Raw genomic sequence first — 15,080 nt, 5'->3', positions numbered from 1 at the left:
TAATACTAATGCTCTATTTTGTGGTAGTGTGGTCGAGCAGTAGGCTTATCCAAGGAGTAGTGTTAAGCATTTGTTGTACATACACATAGACAATAAATGAGGTACACACACTCAGAGACAAATCCAGCCAATAGGTTTTTATATAGAAAAATATCTTTTCTTAGTTTATTTTAAGAACCACAGGTTCAAATTCTACATGTAATATCTCATTCGAAAGGTATTGCAGGTAAGTACTTTAGGAACTTCAAATCATCAAAATTGCATGTATACTTTTCAAGTTGTTGACAAATAGCTGTTTTAAAAGTGGACACTTAGTGCAATTTTCACAGTTCCTAGGGGAGGTAAGTTTTGGTTAGTTTTACCAGGTAAGTAGGACACTTACAGGGTTCAGTTCTTGGTCCAAGGTAGCCCACCGTTGGGGGTTCAGAGCAACCCCAAAGTCACCACACCAGCAGCTCAGGGCCGGTCAGGTGCAGAGTTCAAAGTGGTGCCCAAAACACATAGGCTAGAATGGAGAGAAGGGGGTGCCCCGGTTCCGGTCTGCTTGCAGGTAAGTACCCGCGTCTTCGGAGGGCAGACCAGGGGGGTTTTGTAGGGCACCGGGGGGGACACCAGTCCACACAGAAATTTCACCCTCAGCGGCGCGGGGGCGGCCGGGTGCAGTGTAGAAACAAGCGTCGGGTTCGCAATGTTAGTCTATGAGAGATCTCGGGATCTCTTCAGCGCTGCAGGCAGGCAAGGGGGGGATTCCTCGGGGAAACCTCCACTTGGGCAAGGGAGAGGGACTCCTGGGGGTCACTTCTCCAGTGAAAGTCCGGTCCTTCAGGTCCTGGGGGCTGCGGGTGCAGGGTCTCTCCCAGGCGTCGGGACTTTAGGTTCAAAGAGTCGCGGTCAGGGGAAGCCTCGGGATTCCCTCTGCAGGCGGCGCTGTGGGGGCTCAGGGGGGACAGGTTTTGGTACTCACAGTATCAGAGTAGTCCTGGGGTCCCTCCTGAGGTGTCGGTTCTCCACCAGCCGAGTCGGGGTCGCCGGGTGCAGTGTTGCAAGTCTCACGCTTCTTGCGGGGAGCTTGCAGGGTTCTTTAAAGTTGCTGGAAACAAAGTTGCAGCTTTTCTTGGAGCAGGTCCGCTGTCCTCGGGAGTTTCTTGTCTTTTCGAAGCAGGGGCAGTCCTCAGAGGATGTCGAGGTCGCTGGTCCCTTTGGAAGGCGTCGCTGGAGCAGGATCTTTGGAAGGCAGGAGACAGGCCGGTGAGTTTCTGGAGCCAAGGCAGTTGTCGTCTTCTGGTCTTCCGCTGCAGGGGTTTTCAGCTAGGCAGTCCTTCTTCTTGTTGTTGCAGGAATCTAATTTTCTAGGGTTCAGGGTAGCCCTTAAATACTAAATTTAAGGGCGTGTTTAGGTCTGGGGGGTTAGTAGCCAATGGCTACTAGCCCTGAGGGTGGGTACACCCTCTTTGTGCCTCCTCCCAAGGGGAGGGGGTCACAATCCTAACCCTATTGGGGGAATCCTCCATCTGCAAGATGGAGGATTTCTAAAAGTCAGAGTCACCTCAGCTCAGGACACCTTAGGGGCTGTCCTGACTGGCCAGTGACTCCTCCTTGTTTTTCTCATTATTTTCTCCGGCCTTGCCGCCAAAAGTGGGGCCTGGCCGGAGGGGGCGGGCAACTCCACTAGCTGGAGTGTCCTGCTGGGTTGGCACAAAGGAGGTGAGCCTTTGAGGCTCACCGCCAGGTGTGACAATTCCTGCCTGGGGGAGGTGTTAGCATCTCCACCCAGTGCAGGCTTTGTTACTGGCCTCAGAGTGACAAAGGCACTCTCCCCATGGGGCCAGCAACATGTCTCGGTTTGTGGCAGGCTGCTAAAACTAGTCAGCCTACACAGATAGTCGGTTAAGTTTCAGGGGGCACCTCTAAGGTGCCCTCTGGGGTGTATTTTACAATAAAATGTACACTGGCATCAGTGTGCATTTATTGTGCTGAGAAGTTTGATACCAAACTTCCCAGTTTTCAGTGTAGCCATTATGGTGCTGTGGAGTTCGTGTTTGACAAACTCCCAGACCATATACTCTTATGGCTACCCTGCACTTACAATGTCTAAGGTTTTGTTTAGACACTGTAGGGGTACCATGCTCATGCACTGGTACCCTCACCTATGGTATAGTGCACCCTGCCTTAGGGCTGTAGGGCCTGCTAGAGGGGTGTCTTACCTATACTGCATAGGCAGTGAGAGGCTGGCATGGCACCCTGAGGGGAGTGCCATGTCGACTTACTCATTTTGTTCTCACTAGCACACACAGGCTTGTAAGCAGTGTGTCTGTGCTGAGTGAGGGGTCTCTAGGGTGGCATAAGACATGCTGCAGCCCTTAGAGACCTTCCTTGGCATCAGGGCCCTTGGTACTAGAAGTACCAGTTACAAGGGACTTATCTGAATGCCAGGGTGTGCCAATTGTGGATACAATGGTACATTTTAGGTGAAGGAACACTGGTGCTGGGGCCTGGTTAGCAGGGTCCCAGCACTCTTCTCAGTCAAGTCAGCATCAGTATCAGGCAAAAAGTGGGGGGTAACTGCAACAGGGAGCCATTTCTTTACAAGGTACATGTTTTATTTATTTCACTTGTAGCTAATGGCGCAAGAGTAGACTAAGACATGTTCTACAGTTGTAATTGGCAATTTTATGTTTTTTGTTTTTTTTTGGTTGATAATGTTAGTGGTTACTTTTTAGAAATTGTGGAGCTTCTCTGATGTAATTGCAGCCATACACAGTGTCTTTCGTTGCATTTTTCCAGTAGGGTTCTTTAGTTTATTTTGTCTCTTTGGTAGGTTTCTTTATTTCCTACTAGTAGGATACAGCAAGAGAAAGGCAAGTATTCCTCGTGTTGTGGTGAACAGAACAATAAGAGCTGAAAAAGGCAGATGCCTCTAACACAAGGAAATTATTGGTTTAGCTGGTAATTGAATATATTCTAACTCAGACAGATGTGGCATTTACTCGCTCTCTCCAATGTACTTCAACCCTGAAAGTGATTGCAAGTACATGAAACATAGCTAAGTGCTACAATTGCCTACTCCTTTCAATGGGGATTTTGGGTTTTAATTTGAAAGTGAGATATATTTGGGTTAGGCTTGAATGCTCTACCTACACATACTGTTGCTTCAAGCTGTAGTATTACCACAACTTTCTTTGTGACTTTATTCAGAGATGCAAATGGGATTTGGAATGCTAACACAAGTGGGGCTATTGTTCAGATACTTGCAGCGGTTGAGTTTGCTGGGAGCAGTGAAATGACTGTAGATGTTGATTGACAAATGACGATCTGTAATCGAGATGCGAATGGTTGATCACTCGCAGAATTTGGAATAATCCAGAGTGTAATGCTTGTATGAGTTAAAGTTGATACCAAGTATTGTATTTGAGAATTCTTCACCATGAAATGATGAATTTAAAAAGTGGATGAGAGTTACTACCATGAATGGATCAGAGAGTATACACAGCGTTTGCAACTCTGCTTCTTACAAGAGTAGTGTATTTCCGCTACTCTGCTTAAAGCCCACTGAATTTTTACATCGCTTAAACAGGAAAGATGTCACTCTGTGAGAGAAAAGGTAACGTCAGTGACAGGTAAATTAAAATTCAGCATTACTGCTGAATGTGAGCGTTGTCACTGATGACAAGTTTGATTTGCATGTAAGAGGGTTTATACCCAAATGAATGTTTGTGAAATTGCTGATCATTTTATTATATTTCCTAAACTGAGTTAATGGAAGTTGCAAGAATTAATTTATTGGTGCATTTATCCAAAACAAACGTGTGGGAAATGCAGTGTTTATTTTATGTTGTCTGCATAGGAGAGCATATCTTTTGGTGATTGAAGAAGGGACCTTTTTTTTTTTGTTTGTTTTAATTATGTGTCCCAACACCTTTGGTGGTTCGACTGATGCAATTTTAAGTGATGGGTGTGTTTGAGGACTTTTAATGTGGCTTTCTGATAAAGGTGCAGCTTCTCTGATCATTTTCCAGATATGTGCAGTTTGTTTTTACTTTTTTACTTTTTTTGTGTGTTTTTTTTTCTTTTTGTCGGTTTCTCTTTTTTTCTCTCTGTAGCAATGAACAAATGAAAGGAAAGCATCAACTTGTCTTGTGATGGAGAACAGACTTTGAGTATGGCTCTTCAGTCCTAACAAATGGCAGTTACTGACATGGCTGACAATAAAAATGTACCCCTGGCAGTACACAAAATCTACGATTGCCTCCTCATTTTTAGGGGATCTAGAGTTTAGCTTGTACAGGTAGAAAGCTTCTTGCCACTCAACACAAATGCTGTTCCTTTGAAAAGCAGTGATGATTAAACAGGATACGACTCTATGAATGCATAATATAGAGTGGTTGTGATATTGCGACTACTTTCTTTGTGACTTGTTTTCAGAGATTACTTCTACCACAAAATCAGCCAAGAAGATGCACTAGAAGAAGCTAATATTAGGGGCGATAATGCATACAACCAATTATTACTCGAGATGCAAATAGGATGCGGAACGCTAACACAAGTGGGGCTATCCTTGAGATATTTGCAGTGGTTGAGTTTGCTCTAAGCAGTGTTGTGACTGTAGATGTTGAATGCCAAATGATGATCTCTAAACAGATGCGAATGGTTGTCACTCGCAGAATTTGGAATAATCAAAAGAGTGGAATACTTGCATTAATTAAAGTTGACATCAAGCGCTGATCCAGTGAGAGCTACCCTGGTCGTTTTTTGACCGACTTCGACACTTTTGTCGAGATTTTGGTACTTTTTTTTGGTGCGTCGAGGGATGTCCCGAAGACCGGTTTCTAAGCGTGCAAGGATTGTCATCGCATAATGTCAGTGGCGGATGCACATCGGGTCTGATTGTGGTGTCTGGAGTGTGACCTCGACCCAAAGGCCTTGAGGGAGCAGTCCCTCAAGCTTCTGGTGTCCCAGCGCTCGACTCCGCATAGGTCCCTGTCTCGCTCGAGGGGAAGGTCTCGAGACCGGCCGCGGAGCCACCACCATTGCTCTTCTAAGTCTTCAGGTCAAGGTCAGAAAAAGTCGAAGAGACCCTCATCACTCTTCGACTTCACACCATCGTTCGGCTGATGTGACCCGGGAGGACCGTCGACGCTCAAGGCCTCCATCTTCAGAGCCTGTGTCTGGGCGCTCTCTGCGCTTCCCTGAGTTTCCTGGAGCCAGAGTGACCCCTGCCCAGTAAAAGGAGTTCTGTGAGGCCATGTACCTCATTTGTGGGCTGTCTGATCCCGATACGGTGCCTTAGGGCCCAAGGGGTTCGGGTGGGGGGCCTTCGAGTTCTGTGCCTCCGGCTCTGGTCACAGAGGTACCCTCCAGATCCACACCGGCCATACCATTGAGACCTTCCCTGGCGCCGGTTTGATTGTTGACGCTCCCGACCTTGGTAGTGCCCACCATCGATGTTGACCCAATCTTTATCCCCAGCGACTCGGAACTGGACCAGCATCGGCCGACACCACCTTCTACTTTGATAGGGGCCTATTCACCCCAGGTTGGATTCTGACCCTTTTTCTTATGGGTACGAATTCAGGGAAGGATTGGAGGGCTCCCTCGACCCTGATAAATACCAGTAGGACCATAACTTGGACTGGGCACAGGAGTTGGGCAAGGCCAGTAGTCTGAATACCTCTCCAGACGCTGGCATGCTGCCTCCTACTGCGGCGGCTGCGGTGGAAGAGCAACTTATTTCATGGTGGTCAGTAGGGTGGCTGAGGTCCTTGCCCTTGAGCTGCCTACTGTACAGGTCATGTCTAATCTCCTGATGAAGGTGCTTCATCCAGGGGCTTCCACATCGGAACCTCTTTTACCATTCAATGAGGCCCTCACTGATGTCCTTTTGGGTACTTGGTCCAGACCCAACACAGGGGCTCCTGTGACCAGGACTATCGTACGCTGCCATCAGCCAGGCATCCTCATCCTCGGGCGCATTCCCTTCCGCACCCCCAGATAGGTAATCAAAAAGGCTGGAACAATTTGGGAAGATGTTTTCTTCCTCCAGTCTCGCGCTGCGGTGAACACTGCATTCCTTTTGGGCCACTATAGCCCCTCTCTGTGGGATGTGGTCGCGCAAGTTCTGCCGCAGATACCGGAGAAGGCCCGTGCAATTGTCTCCCAAGCTGTCACCGATGGGAGAGATGCAGCAAAGTTCACAATCAGATGTGGGCTGGACATGACCGACTCTAGGTATTTCAGTTGTAAGAACAGTGGCCTTGCATATGTCTGTTTTTTTGGGGGATGTCCAACAGACTCCTGTGAACATGCCCTTTGATGGCTCCTACCTCTTTGGAGGCAAGACAGACTCTGCTTTGGAGAAGTTCAAGGACTCCTGGGCTACGGCTCGGTCCCTCGGCCTTTCTACTGCCCCTTGCCCCCCAACGGTCCGCCTTCGTCCCTTTCGTGGCCACTGAAGGGGTTCCCTGTCTCGTTCCCAACCCAGCCACCATGCCACCCACGCTGTTCAGCTGCTGCATGACTGGGGACGCGGAATCCCGTGTGGGACAGGGAACCCGAGGTCTGTCCAGTCCATCCTTGCCCCTGCTGCAGCCTCCAAACCCTCCTAGTCGGCCTCCTTACTTCAGTCCAGTTCGTGGCAGGATTCGTCATCACCTGCCCCACTGGTAATCCATCACTACGGACATGTGGGTTTCGCAGATCGTTAGAAGGGGCTACTTCTTCCTTCGAATCTGCCCCACCAGCCGTGCCTCCATCAGTCAGCCTTATTCCGGAGGATCATTTGGCACTTTTCCGCCAGGAAGTTGTGGCTCTCTTGGTCGAGGGAGCTATAGAGAGGGCCTGTGCGCCAGAGATAGGTAGTGGTTGTTATCCCGCCACTTCCTGGTGACCAAAAAAGACAAGGGCTCACATCCTATCCTAGACTTTCCGGACCTCAATCTCTTCCTCAAGCAGGAGAAATTCAAAATGCTGACTCTGGCTCAGGTCCTGAGTGCCTTGGACCCAGGAGACTGGATGGTAGTGTTGGACTTGCAGGACGCTTATTTCCATATTCCCATCCTGCCTTCCCACAGATGTTTGCTGCGATTCGTGGTGGGTCATGAGCACTTTAAATTTACTGCGCTCTCCTTCGGCCTTACCAGCGCCTCTTGGGTGTTCACGAAAGTGATGGAGGTGGTCGCAGCTCATCTGTTCAGCTTGGGGGTTTCAGTCTTTCCCTACCTCGGCGACTGGCTGTTGAAGGCGGACTCTCCCCAGAAAGTCGTATCCCACCTTCAGACTACTGTGAACCTCCTGCACACGCTTGGGTTCCCTATAAACGTGCTAAAGGCACACCTGACTCCCTCTCAGACACTCCCTTTCATCAGAGCTGTTCTGGACACAGTGCAGTTTTGGGCCTATTAACCTGAATATCTTCGCTTTTTGGGTTATGATTCCGATCTTTCTGTGTTTCGGTGAGATGGACTATGAGGCTGCTGGGCCTCATGGCCTCCTTCATCCCCTGCTAGTAACACATGCCAGATGGCATATGTGGGCTCTGCAGTGGGGATTGATGTTCCAGTGGGCGCAGCATCAGGGAAATCTCTCCAACATGGTCCAGATCTCGAAGGAGACTGAAGGACCTGCAGTGGTGGCTTTCGAATCCACATTGAGTGAACGGCCGATCCCTCTCTATTTCCCTGTCAGATCTATCCATAGTGACGGATGTGTCACTTCTGGGATTGGGCAGCCTCATGGGAGAGGCAGAGATCAGAGGCCTCTGGGCTCCATATCAATCTTCTGGAGCTCCAGGCGATCAGGCTTGCGTTGAAAGCATTCCTTCCCTCTCTCAAAGGAAAATTAGTGCAAGTGTTCACGGACAACACTACCGCCATATGGTACTGCAACAAACAGGGCGGAGTAGGATCCTGGACCACTTGCCAAGAGGCACTGCGCCTCTGGACATGGCTGGCACATTAGGACATAACCCTGGTGGTTCAGCATCTGGCAGGCTTTCTGAACGCCAGAGCGGACAAACTCAGTCGTCGATGCATAGCCGATCACTAATTGGGTCTCCATCCGGAGGTGGCGCAAAGTCTATTTCAGCAGTGGGGAGAGCCTTGGCTAGATCTGTTTGCGTGTTCTCTGCCGAGGCAATGTCAGCCTTTTTGCACGTTGGAGTTTCCAAGGCGGCACTCGGTCGGGACGCTTTTCGTCTCGAGTGCAACTCCCGTCTCCTTTCGGCCTACACCACTACAACCCAGAGTTCTCAAGAAGATCAGGAACGACAAGACCCAAGTTATCTTGGTGGCTCCGGACTGGGCACAGAGAGTATGTTATCCAGAGCTATTGAGAATGGCCAACGATCCTCCACTCAGTCTGCCTCTTCTGGAGGGTCTTCTCTCGTAGCAGCAAGGGACAGTTCCCCACCCGAACCTGTCCAATCTCCACCTTCCTGCGTGGAGATTGAGGGGCGTTAGTTGACGGCTTTTGACCTTCCACCCGAAGTCTGTGACGTTATCTTGGCAGCCAGGAGTCCCTCCACCAAACCGGTATAAACCTGTTGTTGGCATACATTTGTGGAATGGTGTACCAACAAATCTGTTGACACCCCCCTCTCTGCTCCTCTTTCTGAGGTTCTTTTGTTCATTCTTTCTTTTGCCCAGCAGGGCTCTATTTGGGCACCCTTAAATGTTATTTCACAGCTATTTGGGCCTTTCTTAGGTTGCCTGATCAGCCTTCACTCTTTAAGTCTCCTATTGTCAGTCGATTCCTTAAGGGTCTCACCTATTTGTTTCCTCCCACTCCATTTATCATGCCTCAGTGGGACCTCAATCTTGTACTTACTTCTAAATGTGTACTCCCTTTGAGCCGATGCAGAATTGTCCATTACGGCTCCTTACTTTCAAGACTGTTTTTGTTGTTGCCATCACTTCTGCTTGCAGAGTGAGTGAGTTTCAGGCTCTTTCTTCCAAGCCCCCATATTTGCCTATACACTCTGACAAAGTGGTGTTACACACTAAGGCTTCCTTCCTTCCCAAGGTCGTTACACCTTTTTATGTAGGCCAGTCCATCACCTTGCCTACTTTTTAGGCACCTCCGCATCCTTTTCATGAGGAGGAGAGACTCTACCGTTTGGACCCAAAAAGAGTGCTGCAGGACTTTCTAGTATGATCTTGGATCGCAGCCCACCTCCAAGGATGGCATTGCTTGGGTATCTATTCTAAGGTAAGGAATCTGCAACTAGAAGTCTCTATCACATGTACAAGTTACTTACCTTCGGTAACGATATATCTGGTGGAGACCTATTCTAGTTGCAGATTCCTTACCGACCCACTCATCCTCTCTGCTTGCGAACTGATTTCTAGGGACAGTGCTTTCCCATTCAGGGCCTTAGCTCTGGTGCACCATTCTCAGTGTTCTTTGCAGCTCTGCGCTTTGGCATGGAAAGTCGTGAAAAGAAACTGCTGTCACTGCGCTGAGGCGGCGTCTATGTGCTACTCCTGACGTCATCAAGGCGACTACGACGCCCACGGATTCGACCAACATCACCTACCGACACGCAAGGGTATTGTTCAAAGAAAAAAATCTCCGGATCCAGTCTGATGCCTGGTGGAAAAATCTAAGGTAAGGAATCTGCAACTAGAATATGTCTCTACTAGATATATTGCAATTGCAGTTACTGACATGGTTGACAGTGAAAACTTACCTCCGGCACTACATGAAATCCACGAGTGCCTCCTCATTTTTAGGGGATCTTGGGTTTAGCTTGTACAGGAACAAGCTTCTTGATGCTCTCCACATTGAATAGCAGTCTTGATTAAATAGGATAAGACTCCTTAAATGCATACAGTACAGTAGGTTGCGGGCTTGCAACAACTTTCTTTGTGACATTTTTGAGAGATGACTTCTACCACACAACCACCAACAAAAAAGATGCACATGGAAAGGCTATTATCACCTATTCTGAAGCAGTTTTGTGAGCAGTAAAACTACGTATCATTCAAGATGAGAATAAGATCCAGGACAAATGTGAGCACAGAATTGCAAATATCATTCAGATAGCTGTGGTACGAGTTTACTGGAAGCAGTGGCGGGACTGTAGATGCTGAATGGCTAATCTCTGTCTCTAAAGAGATGCGAATGCTTGATCAGGATCACAGTTTGAAATGTCTCACAAGTAAGACCTGAAAGAATAAAAGTGTCTGAGACGCATTGAGAATGCTTCCCCATTAATTGATACGTTGAAAAAGTGGATGATTTACTACAATCAATGGAGCAGAATAAAAAGTGTGCTTGAGAATGACAAGGATTGTTTTTTTCTACTATGAAGCAATTAATGTGTACAGCTCTTGAACATGAAAGATGCTGTGTTGTATGAGATGAGGTAAAATGAATGGAAGTTAATCAGAATTTATTATTACTACTGAATGTGTGACATGAAAACAATATTATGATAACGTTTGATTTGCATGTTGTCTGTTGCGTGATCACGCATATGGGGTTGAGTTGTAAAGGCATGGAATGGAAATGGAAACATTTATTTGGCTGGTGCTTAGCGACATCCAGAAGTTGATTAAATTGTGCTTTTCTTTAAGAGCCTTCATTGAAGTACTGCCTAGCCCCTAGACCTTACGGGAAGTGACTAAGGAAAATAAGACCTGGAGTTTGTACACCAGCGACCAATCACATGAGTATCATCCCCGACTAAGACGTGAATGTCCGTAATTCTTTATATTACCAGATACAGATTGGGACAGGTAGGAGAGCGTATTGAGTTCCCTACTTCTTTCCAAGGGCAATAAAAGTACCTTCCAAGCGATTTGCCTCAGTCTCCATTAATCCCCCTCAAATTCATACTACACTGTGTGGCTTGGCTCCATACTCATGAGAAAATGAACAGTCCAACAATTTCTAAACTCCTAATACTTTTTTAACTTTGCTTTGCCCACAAAAATTCCAGTCTTGCATATAAGGTAATGCACTCTAATACCCACTTTTCAAACTTAAGTAAAACCAAAACCCTAAGAAATACAGTAACATGATAAGACTTGCCTCCTCACTTCAAATCTCATCTAAAAGTGCCTGCTCAACTTGGCTCAAGTTCTAGCATTGTTGCAACCTGGTCTACCTGCATCCTGCTGAGATGCTTTTTAGCCTTTCTTACTAAATGATGATATTAATAATGTTGTATTGAATGTGAATAATATCAACCTGTTTACTTCCTTATAGTATTATCTGCTCTAGATGGTATAATTTCCCTTAGCCACCCCTTCTAACCCTGACTGTGGACTTCCATCGTGTCATCCTTCTATATTCCTGAATGCTTCTCTTTTGTAGTTGTGCTAAATACAGCTGTATCTCTGTGTCAATCTTAAGTTATTTTACCCATGTTTTTTTAAGTTCTCTCTTCCAGTCATCAGGGTTTCGTAGCACCACACCATGATCGGATGGTCATATGAGAGGATGGGTTTAGGACCAGTGGCAGATGTCTTGATCTCTCTATTACTTTCTTCTGCAGGAACAATTGGACACTTACTGATGATCTGACACAGAACAATTAGTTTTGAGGAAATCGATCCGCCAACACTCTTCCTTGTCAGTCACAACCCCAAAGAAGATTGTGTAATTGATGTGATTGCAGTTTTCCAAGAGGCGCAGAACCACTTCCATTGTACTACCAGCGAGTTAACTGATTGACTATTTATTGTATTATTTTTCTATAAAGTTTTGTGAACTGGCAGTCACCTAACTTCACATGCCTCTTAGAAGAATAAGCTTGGCAAATAAAAAGTTTCTATGAGACCGAGAAACTTGTGCATTGATTTTGTTGTGCGTCTGTAGCACTTTATGTAGCTGAAAGCTACTAGGTGGCACTTTTAGGCAGTCTGACATTTTTAACATTTCATTAGTTTTATAATGCGATACATGTCTCTTTTCAGTTACTTTATAGCATTTTACTGTTGGCTGAAATTGTATTAAAATATTAATGTGGAAAGGTTACAGGCAGGCAGACAGATATATACATAGTCCTGGATTTTTTGTTTGCTACCCCTTTACACAGTAAGTGTATTTTCTAGATAGCAAGGCACAATATATATCAGAATTATGCTGTTTGTGGCATGTGTAGCTGTACACCTTCCATCTAGTGTTGGGCTCGTACATGTGCAACTTCTTTTTTTTCCGAAGAAGTCTTTGAATTATGAGGTATAATGATTATATCGATTGCTAATAATGTGCATGGGTCCCAGTTGATTGGTGTTTTCCACTGTCAGGACTTACTCTGGGTCAACGGCTTGTTATGTTGTTGCTGGTCCTGTTTGAATCCTGTAGATTAGTCGGTGTAAACGATCATCATGTCTTCTCTTCACCTCAGAAGCATTGTGCACCTTTGTCTGGCTCCATGACTGACACTTCTCCGCTCCCCATTTGATGTTTTGCTCCTCCTGGGCCTTCTCTGCTGTTTTAGAATGTTCCTTTCATGATAGAAAGAACTGCATTCCACAACTGCTCAAAGTGTTGCACCTAGTATCCATGACAGACCTCCATATGTATAGTCTCTGTCCCTGCAGGACGACGAGGCCTCCTATGCTTGCGGGATAATAAGAAATTAGTTATTTCCCTGTAACTGCAGTTATCCAGTATTGGTATCTTTCATAGATTCACATGCTTGAATCTTTCCCGTCGTCAAAGTGGGAGTCCCGCAGTATCTTATAAAGCACTACATAATCATAATAACCATAGAGTTTACAATATAAACAGGCCTAAATTTTGGTGGGGGCCGTGGCCGGAGGGGGCGGGCAACTCCACTAAGCTGGAGTGCCCTGCTGGGCTGTGACAAAGGGGTGAGCCTTTGAGGCTCACCGCCAGGTGTTACAGCTCCTGCCTGGGGGAGGTGTTAGCATCTCCACCCAGTGCAGGCTTTGTTACTGGCCTCAGAGTGACAAAGGCACTCTCCCCATGGGGTCAGCCTACACAGACAGTCGGTTAAGTTTCAGGGGGCACCTCTAAGGTGCCCTCTGGGGTGTATTTTGCAATAAAATGTACACTGGCATCAGTGTGCATTTATTGTGCTGAGAAGTTTGATACCAAACTTCCCAGTTTTCAGTGTAGCCATTATGGTGCTGTGGAGTTCGTGTTTGACAAACTCCCAGACCATATACTCTTATGGCTACCCTGCACTTACAATGTCTAAGGTTTTGTTTAGACACTGTAGGGGTACCATGCTCATGCACTGGTACCCTCACCTATGGTATAGTGCACCCTGCCTTAGGGCTGTAAGGCCTGCTAGAGGGGTGACTGACCTATACTTGCATAGGTAGTGAGAGGCTGGCATGGCACCCTGAGGGGAGTGCCATGTCGACTTACTCGTTTTGTTCTCACTAGCACACACAAGCTGGCAAGCAGTGTGTCTGTGCTGAGTGAGAGGTCTCCAGGGTGGCATAAGACATGCTGCAGCCCTTAGAGACCTTCCTTGGCATCAGGGCCCTTGGTACTAGAAGTACCAGTTACAAGGGACTTATCTGGATGCCAGGGTCTGCCAATTGTGGATACAAAAGTACAGGTTAGGGAAAGAACACTGGTGCTGGGGCCTGGTTAGCAGGCCTCAGCACACTTTCAATTGTAAACATAGCATCAGCAAAGGCAAAAAGTCAGGGGGCAACCATGCCAAGGAGGCATTTCCTTACAAAGTGACTCTGACTTTTAGGAATCCTCCATCTTGCAGATGGAGGATCCCCCCAATAGGGATAGGAATGTGACCCCCTCCCCTTGGGAGGAGGCACAAAGAGGGTGTAGCCACCCTCAGGGCTAGTAGCCATTGGCTACTGCCCTCCCTGACCTAAACACACCCCTAAATTCTGTATTTAGGGGCTCCCCTGAACCTAGGAACTTAGATTCCTGCAACCTAAGAAGAAGAGGACTGCTGAGCTGAAAACCCTGCAGAGAAGATGGAGACACCAACTGCTTTGGCCCCAGCTCTACCGGCCTGTCTCCCCACTTCTAAAAGACACTGCTCCAGCGACGCTTTCCCCATTACCAGCGACCTCTGAATCCTCAGAGGACTGCCCTACTCTGGAAGGACCAAGAAACTCCCGAGGACAGCAGCTCTGTTCATCCAAGACTGCAACTTTGTTTCAAAGGAGCAACTTTAAAACAACTGCGTTTCCTGCTGGAAACGTGAGACTTGCTACTCAGCACCCGACGCCCCCGGCTTGACTTGTGGAGAACAAACACTTCAGGGAGGACTCCCCGGCAACTACGAGACCGTAAGTAGCCAGAGTTGCCCCCCCTGATCCCCCACAGCGACGCCTGCAGAGGGAATCCCGAGGCTCCCCCTGACCGCGACTGCCTGACTCCCAGATCCCGACGCCTGGAAAAGACTCTGCACCGCAGCCCCCAGGACCTGAAAGATCGGAACTCCAGTGCAGGAGTGACCCCCAGGAGGCCCTCTCCCTTGCCCAGGTGGTGGCTACCCCGAGGAGCCCCTCCCTTGCCTGCCTGCATCGCTGAAGAGACCCCTTGGTCTCCCATTGATTTCAACGACAAACCCGACGCGTGTTTGCACACTGCACCCGGCCGCCCCTGTGCTGCTGAGGGTGTACTTTCTGTGCTTACATGTGTTCCCCCCCCCCCCCCCCCCCCCCCCCCCACTTCCTCCTGTGCCCTACAAAACCCCCCTGGTCTGCCCTCCGAAGACGCGGGTACCTACCTGCTGGCAGACTGGAACCGGGGCACCCCCTTCTCCATTGAAGCCTATGCGTTTTGGGCACCACTTTGACCTCTGCACCTGACCGGCCCTGAGCTGCTGGTGTGGTAACTTTGGGGTTGCTCTGAACCCCCAACGGTGGGCTACCTTGGACCCAAATTTGAACCCCGTAGGTGGTTTACTTACCTGCAAGAACTAACAATAACTTACCTCCCCTAGGAACTGTGAAAATTGCACTGTCTAGTTTTGAAATAGCTATATGTGTTTTATTTGAAAAGTATATATGCTATTGTGATTATTCAAAGTTCCCAAAGTACTTACCTGCAATACCTTTCATGCAAAGTATTACATGTAGAATTTGAACCTGTGGTTCTTAAAATAAACTAAGAAAAGATATTTT

General features: G+C 47.6%; 1 long non-coding RNA gene across 1 annotated transcript; it reads left to right on the top strand.

The window, feature by feature from the left end:
- Positions 1-2,410: 2,410 nt before the first annotated feature.
- Positions 2,411-11,786, top strand: LOC138293713 (uncharacterized). Its single transcript, XR_011203084.1, has 2 exons — positions 2,411-10,733; positions 11,495-11,786. It is a non-coding gene; the product is annotated as an uncharacterized lncRNA (long non-coding RNA).
- The last annotated feature ends 3,294 nt before the right edge of the window (positions 11,787-15,080 follow it).

The sequence above is a fragment of the Pleurodeles waltl genome, chromosome 4_2 (assembly GCF_031143425.1).
Source record: "Pleurodeles waltl isolate 20211129_DDA chromosome 4_2, aPleWal1.hap1.20221129, whole genome shotgun sequence".
NCBI lineage: Eukaryota > Metazoa > Chordata > Amphibia > Caudata > Salamandridae > Pleurodeles > Pleurodeles waltl.
Note: the sequence above shows the minus strand (reverse complement) of the source record. Positions and strands in the feature narration are given on the sequence as shown.